This window comes from Canis lupus, chromosome 11 (assembly GCF_003254725.2).
Source record: "Canis lupus dingo isolate Sandy chromosome 11, ASM325472v2, whole genome shotgun sequence".
Taxonomy (NCBI): domain Eukaryota; kingdom Metazoa; phylum Chordata; class Mammalia; order Carnivora; family Canidae; genus Canis; species Canis lupus.
In genome coordinates, this window is record NC_064253.1 from 63351593 (window position 1) to 63368415 (window position 16823).

The window sequence follows — 16823 nt, forward strand, 5'->3', positions numbered from 1 at the left end:
CATGGGGGCTATCTCCAGGGTGTTCTCATCACCCCCCACAGCCAATCAATCACAAATCTTACATGAAAAGAAGCCTACAAGGAGATGAAAGAGTCTGAGTCCCAGCCTAGAACTTGCTACCAATTTGTTTTGTGATTTTATATTAGCCACTACCATATCCAAGCCTCAGCATCCTCAGCTGTACAATTGAGGATTAAGAGTGAACGAGCTCAACCCTTCCTTTGGGTATAATCCACCTAAGCCATTGCTTTCTAGGCCTGTTTGCCTATTGAGTACCTAAGGATTGGTTATTTTAGAGTCTCATTCCCTTTCAAACATCATCCATCTCACCTCTCTCTACAGTTCTTTCAATTACTGATAGCACAGCTGAATCTATCCATTGTGCTCCCCACAGCCCTGGTTCTGAATGTTCCCAATTGGCAAAGAACTGGGATTTCCATTTCATCAAAGCCTGTTTTCTTTAACAATTCAATTATCATTGCATTACTGGGTCCTTGTTCTGCTATGGACGAGTGAAATCATAACATTAAGCAGTTTCCCCGATGAAGAGCCAAAAAAAATGCAAAGGAAGTAACATCTGATGACATCCAGTGATTGAGAAGAAACTAAATAACTTTAGAAACTACATTCAGTCGAGACCTGGCATCAACGGCAGCTAAACCATAGTCCAGGTTTCTAGCCACTCATCCTCTTACCTAGCTAGAAGGGGAGGGGATGGCCAACACGGGACCAGCTCCATTTAGATCAGCTTGCATTCATCACAGCACACATTGGGCTTGGAGTCAGGCACTGTTCTTGGGGAATATAAAATGGAAAAACATAATCCTGCTTACCAGAGCCCTTATTGCCAAAGAATGAACAATCCATCTTTTCTTCTGGAAGATGGTAACAAGAATTAGTGTGTTGGAACAACAAGGATTTTGGTCTCAAGCAGACTTGTTTCTAAATTCTGATAACTGCATTACTTAGTCATGGGTGTTGAGGCAAGTTAATTAATCCCTCTAAGCCTCATTTTTTCCATCTGTAAAATGGGTTTTGTACTTTACAGGCTTGCTAAGAGGGTTAGAGTTAACATTAAAAAAAAATGCTGCTTGGCACATGGCAAGTGCTATGAAAATGATCATAATCAATAGTCCTAGTAGGAAAATAGTCATTTGCTAGACATGTGAGATTAAACAAATTACTTTGCTTTTTGACCCTCAACATGTTTACCTCCTTTAAAAAGGAGCTAATAGAACCCATCTCACAGAATTCTGTGCAGGCCAAATTTCATAATGCACATAAAATTATTTGATAAGCCATAAAATACCCAGGTGCTATAAAATGCTGTTACTGATGACAAATAGGGTAAGGAATAAGGACATCCCAATCTCATAGACCCATGGGTCACTTTCTCTTCTAGCAAAAGTTTACTTTCATTTTTAAAAAGATTTTATTTATTTATGAGAGACAAGAAAGAGAGAGGCAGAGACATAGGCAGAGGGAGAGGCAGGCTCCTTGAGAGCAGCCCGATGTGTGGGACTCACTCCCAGGATCACAACCTAAGCAGAAGCCAGATGCTCAATCACTGAGTCACCCAGGTGTCCCAGTTTTCATTTTTAAACAATCATATGCCACTTAACATGTGCCAGTTACTGGCCTAGTGGTTCATAATAGTAATCTCTGGTCTTCATAACCAAGCTTTGAGGGTAGGTACTTTTACCATACCCATTTTAAGATGGGAAACAGGCTCAAAAAAGCTAAATAATTCACCCAAGTTTTTATGGATGGTGGGCACTCTTATATACTATGCCCTATTAACCACTGAATTATCTCTAAAACTTACATTGTACCTGCAGTACCATGTTCAAATTTGGGGCTTCAAGCAAATTTCCTCCCAAATAATCCAAAAACTAGCTACATGGTCCTGTTTTATGCCACCAATCTCCTTCTCTATAAAATCACAGAGAAATGCTAGATGGTTCTGCCCACAGTACACTGGTTTTTGAAGATTAAATTACATAAACCAACATTTCCATCTAGCTTCACTATTATTTTTTATTTTTTGTTATTTATTTATTCCTAAGAGACACAGAGAGAAGCAGAGACATAGAGGGAGAAGCAGAATCTTCACAGGGAAGCCCAATATGGGACTTGATCCCTGGACTGGGATCATGCCCTGAGTCAAAGGCAGATACCCAACCGCTAAGCCACCCAGGTGTCCCTAGCTACATTATTTTAATGAAGAAGTTTCCTACACATTTCCCTGTTACTTGTTATTAATTCTTATAAACCACTTGGTCAGAATAGAGAGCATTTTTAACAAGTGCAATGATAATCAACAACAAAAAGCACAGACACGGGCAAAGGGCATACGTTCCATGAGTGTCAATAAAGAACACAATAAAAATAGGGAGATGAAGGCAGCTGTGTGATGCAGGAGGCTCCACTTCATCATCCCCACTGGAAAGAAGAGTTTCCCCAGCTTTCAAGTCTCCATAAAGCTGTTGGTAATAGTACCTGGCTGAGATGCCCTTCAAGAAATTCCCACTGGCATTCCTATATGTGGCTTGAGATCACTATGGCCTCATCTACCATTCTGGGGACTCTGGCTCTTTGTCTGCCTCTCACCTGTGCAGGGGATTGACAAAAGCAACCCACCTTCTCTGTACCTACCCCAAGTCTGGGGGAGAGGAAGGTCAATTTCCAGGTGCATCAATCTTCCCTGAAGTCTCTTCCCGAGGTAGGTAAGGAGTGAGTCCTATTTTGTAGCTGAGGAAACCAAACATCCTCAGAATGGAGTGACTGAGAAAGATGGACCAGCAAGGTATGGTGGAAAAATATAGTCTGGTCTCCCAACAGATTGGGACCAAATTCTCCCTATACTTTGGCTGAGCGTAGAAACTTGGAAAGGTGACTTGTGAAGGTCACCTCCATGAACCTGGGTCCTTACTTGCAACATGTAAAGAATATCCGTCTCCTCCCAGGGTTGCTGTGAAAGCTGAAATAAGATAACGTATATGAAAGCCCTAGCCTTGTATCCAGCACATACATAATCAGCCCCCACAAAAAATGTCACTCTCCTCCTTACTCCCTTTCCCCAATCATGTCATCTGGGGAACAACTGAAGAAGCATAAGGGCTTTTCAGTGTTGAAAAATGAAGCCTCAGAAAGATAGTGAGCAGAAGAGAGGAGAGAAGAATAACTTTAAGTAGTCCTCAAAAAACAACTCAAATTGGCTGGATAAAAGTTCCGGGTTGGGGAATGAGGGTAAGGATGGGGGTGGTACAAGTTGACGCCATCATAGCAGTGAACTTCCTGGCATTCAGCTGCTCTGAACGTTTTCAGAGAAAAATCATTCTTCATCTACAAGTTATGACCTTATGAATAATTTTTTGTTCATTAGCATGAACAGAAAAATCTGATCGTTTCAAAAGGACCACTTGAAACTCTTCTGCACGCATAACGGGCACTAAGAATCAACGCAGAGGCACAGTATAGGCCTGCAGATAGTCTCTTTCCCAAATGCTTCACAAAGCCTTGTTCTAATTAAAGGGTATGCTTTTGCCTTTCAAGAGAGACCAGGACCTCCAGCAATCTTAGTGTAGAGTCTAGAGTCTTCCCTTTATCCCCAGGACTGGCATACACAGGGGCCAATTAAATGATGAGTGAACGAAGGACGTGGATAACTAAGTGAATGGTCACTCGTTTCTGCCGCTGGTAGCATGTTCTGTGCATGCTGCTTCTGTCCATTTTCAAAATCAGTTTCAAGCTTCCTTGGCAAAGATGCCAGTCACTTCCCAAAAATCTCTTCTCCCCCCATCTCCCTGGTAACAAAAAGCTGAATTCCTGAACTTATTCAGAGAGACCACATACCCAGTTAAAGGCATCTATTTTCCAGGCCTCCCTTAAAGGTAGGTATGGCCTTGTGACCAAGACTGACCAATAGTGGTCCTTCCAGCAAGTTTCCTTAAAAGGAAGAGGAAAGGCCCTTCTTCTTTCCTCCCTCCTTCCCACTTTTGGATTGTCAAGTTGGAGCCCCAGCCACCATCTTGGACTGCCAATACAAGACTTGGGATGCAAATGCTATAAGCCGGAAGAGTATAAGCAGGCTCCTGATGACTTTTCGGGGCTGTCATAGCAGCTCTGGGCAACCTACTCCCAGATTTAATTTATACAAGAAAATAAACCCTTGGATGTTTGAGATATTTTATAGGGTCTCTGCTAAGCCTAAGGGATCCTGCTCCCAAAGCCCAATCTGGTTTTTCTGGTTGTAACAACCAAATATCCCCAGTGACTCACAGCACTGCCTCTAACTCGTAAGTCTGGACAAACAGACAACCTTCCCATGAATAATTAGTAGCTTGATACCTTAATCACAAAGCTGATGCTTTCTGTGAGGCCATCTTTTGACTTTTATGGCTTTTTAAATATTTTTCTCTAACAAAACCTATACATTAACCCTCTTCTGATCCCTATTCAAGGACTGCTTTTCACTTCCAGAACACAGCTCAGCAAGATGTCTGCCATCCCACTCGAGCCATCTCTGATTCAAATCCCGTCCTCTATCTACCCACTTCAGCCACTGTTTCTATTTGGGAAAATTCACAAATAACCAGTTCACACTTGTTTCTGATTCTGGGGCCCCTCAAAAAAAATGCCACAGTACTTGGATGGAGAGTCATCATGATGGTGACTCAGTCCAAACTCAAAAGCAAACCTCTACCACCACAGGACCAAACTTGATGGGAATTTGGGGTGTTGGCCTGACATACCAACCCCAGGAACGTGACTTTTTACTCAGGCCTAATCACTACCATCACACACAGGACACCAAAATAATTTTATGATGTTCCCAGCTATTTATGGTGAGGTGTAACCAGTGACATTTCAGAAAATGTCTGTCCCACATCTTGGTGCTTGATTTTGTTTTTAAATTGAAGCTGCAGAAGACATTTCACGTGCCAGGCAGCTCACATGCCTGCAGATCCACATGTGATTTGTGGGTATGACTTTTCCCTTGCGTATAGTTCCATATAAGGTCCCCTTTGCCTTCTAAATGTCAGAAAACTGTCTCATTCATGGAATCTTGAAGGACTAATTCTGGCTCTAGTTACCACACACCGTCTGGTATGTGTGTACCTGTCTGTTGGCTTCCCTCAACTCTGTCCCCACCCACGACTCTGCCACCGCAACCCTAACCCCACGCTCCCAGACCATAAGAGCCCTCAGGGGACGAACTCACCTTTTTCCATCTCTATGATGTGTGCATAGTAGGAATTCAACTCACATTATTTATTTATTTAAATGATTCAAGTTCTTTACTTTGGAAAGAATATAAAGATTAAAAGGTTAATCTAATTATAGGATTATAGACACCATAGTATTATTACATATATAAATATAAAATTAATCTAAGGTGCTAAGAAACCTCTGATGTAAAATCTTCCAGAAAATCCCGCCTCATTTTAGGAAAGAATACACACACCCACACACACTCATCCATAAATTTCATTTTATCTTTTTTTAAAAAAACATTTTCCCTTTCATAAACTCACTGTTGCTTCTTTAATTCTTACCACTAGAAATGTGAAGGTCAAGCTACAGTCAGCTTAAACAAGAATGAGTCCTCCTTAGGCCCCCTTCCTGGAAAGGGCAGGAGGGCACCAGGGATACAGGACAACAAGTGATTTTGCATCGTGCTCAGTTCAGGTCCTGTCCTTAGAAGTTGATGAAGGAGGCTTTTATTCAGGACTTTTGAAAACAAGTGGGAACTCAAGAGAAAGGAACTTCATCCTCATCCTATAAAATAAATTGTGTACAGTTCATTGGGTCCTTAAGCATAAATACCAGAAAACATGCTGCAAATAATTTTCCAGTGAAGCCATACCGTGGTTCTAGCATTAGCTATCAATCCTTCCTTATTAGAAAATATATGAAGCCCTGAGCTAGCCCTGGCTTTGCTCCTCTACTTCTGTTGAGTCCTGTGTCTTTTCATCTGCTGCCCCCCTCCTTTGCTCCATGCTGGGATACCTCCAGAGAGTCTGCCCCCTGACAGTACAGCTGATGGACGTCTTGTAGAGAAATCTGTCTCCTGTCTGCAATTGTATGCAGCTTAGTCTCTCTCTCTTTCCTTTTCTCTCTCCTTCTCCCCCCCCCCCGCCTTCTAATAACTAAATAATTCTTCCATAGCATTTCCTGGGCCCTTCCATATCAACTGTTCCCTGAACCATGGCCTGGAAATGTCTCCAAGCAGTAATCTGGGGGGTTTCACCTCACTTCATTTGTTTCTCATCTCTTAGGGATCAAAGGTACTTCATTGTCTAATGTTGGGGGGTCTTGACACTGTTGCTTCATATATTTTGTATGGTTTGGGAGGGTTACTTTAGGGAGGATGTATCTGGTCTTTTGACTCCACTGTGGCAAGAAGCAGAAGTCCTATGTTCACTTTTAAAATGAAATCCCAAACATTATATGGTCTCATTCATTTGGGGAATATAAATAATAGTGAAAGGGAATAAAGGGGAAAGGAGGAAAAATAAGTGGGAAATATCAGAAAGGGAGACAGAACATGGAAGACTCCTAACTCTGGGAAACGAACTAGGGGTGGTGGAAGGGGAGGAGGGCGGGGGGTGGGGGTGACTGGGTGGGGGGCACTGAGGTGGGCACTTGACGGGATGAGCACTGGGTGTTATTCTGTATGTTGGCAAATTGAACACCAATAAAAAATAAATTTATTATTAAAAAATAATAAAATAAAATAAAATGAAATGAAAATCCCAAACAAGATAAAACTAAACAAATAAACTACACGTTTGTTTGACTGACTGACAGACAAGCAGACTGATGGAACTGAGACCAGATAAACTTGCCAAGATATCTTTAAAACAGATTTTGATGTTAATTTGGACAAATAGTTACTAGGTCACTTTTTGCTTGAAACCAACTTGCTCCTTGAATACAACAAAGCATCAATTGTTTAACGAAGTAAATCATCCTTAAGTCTGTTGTCTTCCAGTTGCCCGCAAACACTCAACTATCTTTTCCAACCTAAGAAAGTCACGAACGTCTTCACCAAGTCCAAAATGTAATAGCTTCCATTCTGTGTGGTTGTCTCAGCAAATCCTCTTCCTCCTCTCCCTCCTCCTCCTCATTCAGGTGCTTTTTGTCCTCCTGGGTGTTCCCTTTCCTTGGCAGAGAATAACCACTTCTAAGGCTAATTGTAAGGGTGAGTTTGGTTTTGGTTTTCCTTTCAGGTTTTTACTTGAAAATATTTTTTATTCTCCTACCTTTCCTTGTGTTCTGGCTCTGTTTGGACAATAATGATGTGTTCTTAATTGTAATCATATAAAGACTCTCTTATGTGGAGGAGTGGAAGTAGCACCCATTCTATTGATCCTATCATCTCGGCTCTCCTCTCCCATGTCCCACTCCCCACTCCTTAGGAGGTTTTATACTACTTCCTTCTCCAGCAAATTGTCCTCATCCACCTCTGGTGGATTTCTGAATTCCTTGGCTCTAGGATGACTCAGGAAATCCCTAAATCCCCAAGTAGGTAAATAGGCTCAAAAGGAGTCAAGAAGGGGGAACAGGGAAGTAGAGCTGTACCAGAAGGCTGGGCCCTTGCTGCTCTACTCTGAGTCACCCCAAGTACACCATTTAAAGTAGGCTGTAGTCCTAATTACTTCTTTTTCCTGTCCACTGCTGCACTGACCTTTGCAAATACTAAAGACACAGCAAATATGTTTTACCTTCTAGACCACAGACAGCTCTTCAAAAAGCCTTCAAGGTAAGAGGGTTATATTACTCCCCAGCTTTTGAAGGAAAAAAAAAAGGTTTTTTTCCTTCAAAAATGGAGAGATGGCCAAAAATAAAGAATGGCCACTTGTCTTGGTTTACTTGGGACTGAAGGAGGTTGCCCAGGATGGAAAAGGTATCTGCTTTGCTGTGGGACTTTTAGTTTTAAAACTAGACAGGCCCATGTCTACGAGGATGTTTATCTGGCACTTCCTGGTTGCATGCCATGCCACTTCTGGTTCACCCTAACAACTATCCCCAGTGATGAGATGATTTAAAAAGATGATCAAGGCAAAAGTCAATCACGATTATGTTCAAAAGTAAATATCCCCAATCACTTATTCTCCAAGTATTGTCAATTCAATGTACAATATGACAGTCTGGCAAACATTTTTGGTGTCTTTAAACATATTTATCTGTTTTTTTAAATGTTCCACAGTTTCAAAAATAGTTCCCTGCTCTATTTATTTCTATTTCATTTTTTAAAGATTTTTATTTATTTACTTTAGAGAAACAGAACATGAGTGGGAGGAGTGGGGGGAGAGAGAGTCCTAAGCAGACTACTCACTGAGCTCGGACACTGATGTGAGGCTCAATCTCACGACCCTGAGATCATGACCTGAGCTGAAATCAAGAGTCTGACACTGACCCAACACAGCCACCAGGTTCCCCTATTTCTTTTTCATTTTTTAGTATTATATCTTTCCTTCCATGATTTTAAGAGAGAAATTCTGGAGTCACTTTAATGGCCATTGATGGGGAAACAGAGGACTAGCTGAGGACAAAGCACATCGACAAGCCCTTGAAATAGGGAGAGTGACATTCCTCTACAGAGTCAACTGCCTCGATGTTCATACTTTGCTAAGGGCAGAAGGCAATCTTAGCTCCACCCCCAGGATCCTATGAGTCTACTTTAACATATAAAAATTCCTTTAGAAATTTCCCTTTATCTCTAAACCCCCAAGACACGTTTTGGCAATCATCCCCCAAGCACGTGGCCCACTGATATACATCTGAAGAGTCTCATGACTCAGGTTTCATTAGATGGTAGTAAGTGCCCTTTTCTAAACAATAGCCAGCCCCCTCAAGGTCCTGGAAACCTTGCTTCCAAAATCCCTTAGAGAGCAGCTATCCCCAAACCCCTCCCAACTCCCCTCACAGGCCTGGGGCAGCAGCTCTCCCTGCCCAGGGGTCCTGTCCCCAGGCTTTTAATAAAACCACCATTTTGCACCAAAGATGTCTCAAGAATTCTTTCTCTGTTGTCAACACCGGACCTCACCTATATTCCAAAACTTCATCAGCCAGCATAATGGAACACTTTAAAAAAAAAAAAAAAAAAACCATGGTCTGAATTACAAACATTTTTTGCTTTATACCAAAAATAGCATAAATCCCTGTGAAGAAAAATACCAACATGTATATGTTACTTGGAAAAATGTTTATATGCTTCTACGTACATATGTGTAGGCATTAGCAGTTTTCTAAATAATACATATGTGCTTGTTGGCCCTCTTCTCCAGAAAAGATTTACGTTTGGCTATGACTTTATTTTTGTGCACAGTGTAAAGGACATTTAACTTATTTCAGCTAATCTATTTTTGCCACTTAGGTTCTTTCAACCAATCCTCTATTACTGGTTACTTAATTTTTCCACTGAATCCCCTATTACCAGACATACAAGTTTTTTCAGTTCTTCTTTGTCACAAAAAGGAAGCACGGGAAGTACAAAATCATCCTCATTATGTACCAACGTTAGACGTATTTGGAAAAAAAGTAGTGATTGTACAATTTTTATTTCTTATTAAATCATCATTTCAGCCACCTCACTGTAGTGGCCAAACCTTCTTCACCAAACTGCTTTGGCCAAAATGTTTTCAGCCATCTCACCTAGAATCCTGAAGTATGAGTTACATGCTTATTTTGAGGAGAAAACCAGAGACCAGGGTGAAGGGCTTGGAGAGGGAAAGAATAGAGAGGTGTTGACATGATTGTTACTTTAAAGCCATCGGAACTTACTGTAGGCGTTCTTAAGGGTGTGAGGAACCACGGCCATTACAGAGAAGACCCTACAATCCTGCTCCCCTCCATCTATGCCTCCCCCTTTCCAGACAGCATCCCAGATAAAACAGATACCATTACGTCCCCCAACATACTACAGACTTAGAACACTTACTTCTCATTTTTATTTTAAAAGTTTATACATCTCAAACATTCTCCTTTATACTGTAAGAGCCCATTTGACCAGTTATGAAGCTCTTAGCTGCCTGTTACCCTGACTCAAACTGGCACAAGCAATATGGAAATTGGCTACTTCACATAACAAAGTCCAGAAGTCATGCAGACCTTCCTTCCATCTCTTCACTCTGCAGCCTCAGCATGTCAGCTTTGTGCAGTGATTGCCTGTTTGTGTGTCGACAAATGGCCATGATGACAATCACACACATTAACATGTTCGCGCCCCCAAGGAAAGAGAAAAAGAGGCTTGCCCTCCCAGCCATGAAATATAAGACTTCCATTTAGTCTGATGTGGCCAATTTAGGACATACATCAGTAGGACATACACAATAACAGTTGCCAGGCAAATGCTGTGTGCTGACAGACCTAGATGTGGAGTAATTAAGTTTTACCCCCTGAGCTGGGAAAGTGGTAGCTGAATAAAATCAGGGTTCTCTTAGGAAAAAGCAAGAGGAGGGAACCAATTGGATTCAATAGGCCCATGCTTCACTTTCCTTATATGATCCCTTCATTCCTCGTTGATTAAATTACCCAGTCAGCTGCTGCCTCTCCACCTCTCTGGGTTTTGTAGTTGAAGTGTGGTGGTGAAGGACTCTAGAATCCCAAGGTCATGGCTCACTCTCTGGTTCTGCCACTTGCTTCCTTTGTGAAGAAGCTTTACAAACTTTTAGAACATCATTTGAGCTCTCTGCGCTTACTCCCACTACTGTAAAATGGGATAGTCACGATTGCTATTTCGTGGACCCGTTATACAGATTCCATAAGAAAGCCCATGCAGTGCCTTACGTAAAGTGATGGCACAGCAAATGTTAGCTTTTCTTATTAATGTTAGTGAGCTAATTAGGTGTAAACTGTTAATCCTTCCAGTGGTTCCCAAAGCATAGTCCAAACCAGCGGCACTGGTATCACTTGGGAACTTACTAGAAATACAAATGTTCAGGAGTCAACAGCAGACCAACTGAATCAGAAACTCTGGGTGTGGGGTCCAGCAGCTGGGTTTTAATAAGCTCTCCTGGCGATTCTGAAGCACACTCAAGCTTGAAAATCATGGCTCTACATCATCGCTCTCTCCGGCCAAACTAGACCAGTCGCAGAAAGCACTTCCCAACCATTAGTCAATAAATCTTCCCTCTTGATTTTCCCTCTCTCTCTCCTATGCTCCCTCTACTATATCTTCAAGGCCCAGCCCAAATAGTACCTTACTCTGGTGTTACCTCTGCCTGAAACACTCTTCCTTTAAACCTTGCAGGGCTGAGTCCTTCCCATTTCTGAGGCCTCGGATCAAATGGCACCTCTTTAGAAGAGACTTTCCCAGACCACTGAGTCTAAAGTAGCCTGAGCTTCTCTCCACCACATCCCACTCTTCTATTGTTTCCATAGCACTTGCAGCAATCTGAATTTGTTATTTATTTGTTTATTTGTTAATTAAGTTGTCTCCACTCACAGACATAAGAGCAGTAAAGGCAGGGGCCTTGTCTACTCACCTCATAGATCCTCATAGATCCTCAGCACCTAACACAGTGCCTGGGAAGTAGTAGGCACTCAGGAAATATCTGTTGCATGAATGAATAAATGAAATGACAGTGAGCTTTTTGTAACACCAACACAAGGGCTGGGCTATGTCAGGCTTTTCACATGATTTGAGCCACCATATTACAGTGCTAACCAGTGGATGCAGAAGTCTCCGTTCTAAGGTCAGAGAATTACAGCTCCCACGTGGTTCAAAGAGCAGGAGGTCCTCCGTTCCCTCTCTTCTCCACGTAAGCAGAAAACTGACCAGACAGTTGTATTCACTCCTATCTGTAAAGCCATTCAAGCCTTTCCTCATGGTCTTGGGGGTTTATTTAACTACCCTGACAACTCAGAAAGTTCTTTCCGCCTCCCCATTAAGCCCTATTTCCTGACATCCTGATGTTTCTGGAGATGGAGAACAATTTGTCCATCTCTACTTCATAATAACCCCATGTGGCTGTAAAGCAAGTAATGAAATCAATCCTCGGTTTTCTCTTTTCCAAAATGAGTGACTCCAACTCCCTTCAGTGCTCCTCCAAGGGCCCATTTAAAAATGTCTGATGCTTGTCTGTGGAGCCTCTCCAGATTTTTCCCATTATTTATAAAATGAGGACATTCAAACTGAGAGCAATGATGAGAAAGATTCTGAACATTTCTTTTTCATCAAGTTAGAGGTACGTGTGAACTCTGTCCTACAGTGACAAAAGCTGGAAATTCGACAGTATGGGTTCAAGTCCCCACTTAGCCACTTGTATGCCTTGCACTTTGGACTCATTATTTAACCTTTTCGATCTGTACTTTGACCCCCCTAAAATGAGAGTTCCTGTTCCTCAAGACTTTTGTGACACTCACATGAGAAAACATATATATGAAGTATGTAAAATGTGAAGTGCTTTATAAGCATAAATAATTGTTCAAGGAGAGAGTGCTTTACATTTCTCTCTTTAAAAAATCAATGCATACAGAGGTCACTACCCATAAATTCAGTTTTGTATCAAGAAAGAAAAAGTAGGGCAGCCTTGGTGGCACAGTGGTTTAGCACCACCTGCAGCCCAGGGCGTGATCCTGGAGACCCTGGATCAGTCCCACGTCAGGCTCTCTGTATGGTACCTGCTTCTCCCTCTGCCTGTGTCTCTGCCTCTCTCTCTCTCTCTCTCTCTCTCTGTCTCTATGAATAAATCAATAAAATCTTAAAAATAAAAATAAATATTAAAAAAAGAAAGAAAAGGTACCAGATCTAAAAAAGAACACTAGCCCCACCCCCATTAGTTCTTCTGAGGATCCACAGGATAAAATCAGTACCCAAGCTCACAAGTTCCTCTAGCTCATGATCAGAGCACCACATGCTATTTTTGACCTTCACTGGAAAAACTGGCTTCATCAGACTTCCTAGAAAGAGTTTAAGCACATTAAGAGGAATCAGAATAAAGTTTTAGTTGTAAGCAGTTTATTCTCCTGTGTAGAAAATAGAGTCTCCATCGTGGTAAATGTAAAATGTACCAGCTACAAGGAGCAGAACTGACTGATGGCCTCAGGTGCCACAGTGAAACCCATCACTTCTTTGAGGCCACACCTCCCAAAAGCTCTTCCCAGCTAATTGCTGGACTCTGCAGGGATAGCTTGGCTATCCCATTGCTGAAAGATGCAACATGCAGGATTCCTCCGTTGACTGACTTTGGTTCAAGGTTGTCTCCCTTTGCCAAACCTTCCTTGACTGGCACAGCTTCCACCCAATGACTCAGCCTCCTTCCTTTCTTCAGGTCAGACAACCATTGGGGTCTGACAGCTGTCAAGCTTCTCTAGCTCCCACCTCATTTTCGCTCACAAGTACTTCCCCTAATAAAATCCTTGGCATCTCTCTCTTAGAGGATCCAGACTAACATTGTAAACAAAAGAAAAAAAAGTTTTCAAAGAAACTTTTGTATCTATAATCATATCTATTCGTTATAAATATCCAATAAATTGCACAAAAGGGAAATTGCAGTCCCCACTGTTTGGATGAGGAAATGGGTTAAGTGACTTGGTTGGGATCAGTTACCTCATTTTTTTCACAGATTCCCTGTATCCCAGTCTTCCATGCTCCGTGTTCAGAAAAGGACTTTGAATTTGCTTTCCCTTTTGATTATTTTCCTACTATGACCTATAGCACTTACAATTTATTAAACAGACACTGTGTAAGCACACATATTACATTTTTCATTTAATCCTCACAACAACTCAGGAAGGCAGGTACTTTCTCCTTTACACATGTGAGGAAACAGCTCCAAGAACTAATTATCCAAGCTCATTCCCCTACTAAGTAGAGGACCCAGGACCAGCCCGTGAATCTAAATCTAGTGCTATTAGGAGTACTGGTGGCTCAGTCAGTTAAGCATCTACCTTTTGCTCAGGTCATGATCCTGGAGTCCCCAAATCAAGCCCTACATGGAGCCCCACATCGGGCTCCCTGCTCAGCAAGGAGTCAGCTTCTCCCTCTCCCTCTGCCCCTCTCCCTGCTCATGCTCTCTCTCCCTCTCTCATTCTCTTGCTCACCCTCTCAAATAAATAAATAAAATCTTTTAAAAAATAAATCTAGTGCTATTAGCACTAATAATAATAATGGCTCTATCTGTAGACCATTTTACTAAGCATGCCTCCGTGCATTAGGAAGTGGGATGAGTACCCAGTGGTAACTCTCCCTGCAGAGATCTAAAGAAGATAAGAGATAGCAAAAGGAGCAGTGGGCAGATGGGAGCTAACAAGGTACAAGCAAGTGTGAGGATGATTATCCTTCTCTCAACTGCTTTATCTCAGATTTCAAGAGTCATTCGTGGCCATCTCTACTCTCAGGGCCCTATTTCAAAGAAAGTATGGAGCAGGGAGTAAGTTTTTATTTAAGAGCTTGCCAGCAAATATTGTCCCAAATAATTGTCCTAAAATCATTAGGAGTTGAAACCCAGCTCCCTCCTACCCACCAGGCATGTAATGGGGAAGAAAGCATTAGGCATTCAAGGTTCTCCATGATCCAATTCTTAGCCTTTGCTCCAGCTTCACTTCCCCTCATCTCTCTTTCACTTAATGCTTCAATACAACAGCATCCATACAGTGCAATTCCACATTCTGTACATCCGTCTATGCAGTTTGCTGTCTAGTTCACCCTTCCTTCCCTTTCACTAACTAACTCTTATTCATTCTTCAACAACTCCGCTCAGCCATCATATAGGATGGGCACCTTCCACTCCACCTCTAGAATTATCATCATTCTCTCCCACTGTTCCCTACTCCTTTTCTTCATTGCAATCTCAGAATTTCATAAGTAAGGGGATTTCTTTATCCATCTATTTGTTTGTTTCTTATTTAAATCTTGAATTTGGTGAATTCACATCCTCAACTTCTCATGCTACTTGAGAGCAAGGATCCACGCTTATTAAATTGTATCCTTTTAGGGTGTTTGGTGCACTAGTATGTCCTCAAATTTGTTGAATACAGGAACAAGCAAAGTTCAGAAAGCACATAGAAGGACAGAGAATTACAAAATAGCAGAGTTTTGGGGCATTTGTCTGGTTCAGTCAGTGGAACATGTGACTCCTGATCTCAGGATTGTGGGTTTGAGCCTCACACTGGGTATAGATATTACTTAAAAAAATAAAACCTTTAAAAAAAGTAGCAGAGATTTATAAAACAATTAAATATTACTGTTAGTTTCCATAATTACTTATGTTGAGGGAACTCTAAGTGCTTTTTTTTTTAATTTATTTTTTATTGGTGTTCAATTTTACTAACATACAGAATAACCCCCAGTGCCCGTCACCCATTCACTCCCACCCCCCGCCCTTCTAAGTGTTTTATAAACATTAGTTTATACTTTATGCACAAGAAGAACCCATTATCTCTACCTTACAAGCAAAGAAAGTAAAGCCAAATAAAGTGACTTTACCAAAAGCAATATAATGAGTTAAATAGGGAGGCTGGTCTTGACTCTGACTAGCTTTATTTTATACCCTGTCTTATTCCCAAAGGATTTGAGGTGGCTTTGAAAGACACAGACAGTTACACAATTTAGAGCGTCCACAAAAACAAAACAAGCCAGTTGCTCAGGAGAAGCACAACTATTTCTGGTACAAGGACTGAAAGAAACTTCTCCCTTGAGTCCTCACAAAGGGTAGCAAACCACATCCTCAAACACATCCTCCTGGACATACAGCAGTGGGGCTCACAGGGTTGTTTGCTAGCATTCCTCAGTGTGGGCTGATGGCACAAGGCCAAGGCTCTGATCCATGGAACAATTCTCCAAGAAACCAAATCAAGACAGGCCAGGTGTGCAATTCTCCGATGGTCTGTCTTAATCCAAAAAGGACATCTGGAGATTCTGGAGGAATCATTTAACTGCACACCCTTCATACGCTGGGCTCTGTGAATTTTACTTCCCATGGGAAAACTTCTAATAAACATTAAGTAATAGGGAATTGAAAGTGGCAAGCATCCGGAACATGGTCAACACTGTGGAACTATGAAGAGTTCCATATGATTTATCAGTCAGGTGACCTGTGGGAGTATATATAAGTTACAGTGTAGGTTCAGAAGCTGTAACAAAGAGGCCCCAGTATATAGTGACTTAGATAAAAGTAAAGTTTATTTCTTTGTGAGTAACAGTCTAGGTATAGGAGGATCATTCAGGGTGGGTGGGCAGCTCCACTCCACAGGGTCATGTAGGGACCCCGTCTGGGAGCCTGCCCCTACCATCTTCAACATGCAGCTCCCTCTGAGCCCAAGGCAGTTGCTCTGGCTGTCACCATTTTAAAGCCCAAGGAAAGAAGAGAGCAAAAGGCAAACAACTTCCTTATAAAAATGTGATCTGAAAGCTACACATATCAATTCTGTTTGCATCTCACTGCCCAAAATTTAGTGACGTGGAAAAACATAGGCGCAAGGAAGACTGGGAATGGAATTTTCTTGGGCAGCCACACATCTACCTAAAACTCAAGGAGAATAATATTACCTCCAGGAAGAACGGAAGAGTGGATGAGGGAAACCATGTAAATCTGCAAAAGGGAATTCACATCTGCTTAATCCGTGGATTAAAGGCCAATGCACTATTTGCCAAAGGAAAATACAGGTGGACACATATTACAGGTTCAAGTTTTTTGCATTCACGTGTTCTTTCCAGTGCACGGACAATAAAGGATCATAACCCCAACGTTCTACAACATATACATGATTATGCTCATTTTATCCAGAAGAAATTTTTAAGTTGTTGTTTCTAAATGCCAGCTGTGACCATAAAAGAATCAGTTGGGCTTCTGTATAATATCAGGTACTAA

General features: G+C 41.7%; 1 long non-coding RNA gene across 4 annotated transcripts in view; it reads right to left on the bottom strand.

Annotated features, from left to right (window-relative positions):
* Positions 1-16823, bottom strand: part of LOC112650158 (uncharacterized) — a 97852-nt gene that overhangs the window by 17173 nt on the left and 63856 nt on the right. The window contains exon 2 of one of the 4 annotated variants that reach the window (XR_007414127.1): positions 11496-11564. The exons of the other annotated variants lie outside the window; for them this stretch is intronic. This is a non-coding gene — a long non-coding RNA (uncharacterized LOC112650158). The remainder of the gene's footprint in view (positions 1-11495; positions 11565-16823) is intronic. 4 annotated transcript variants of the gene reach the window in all.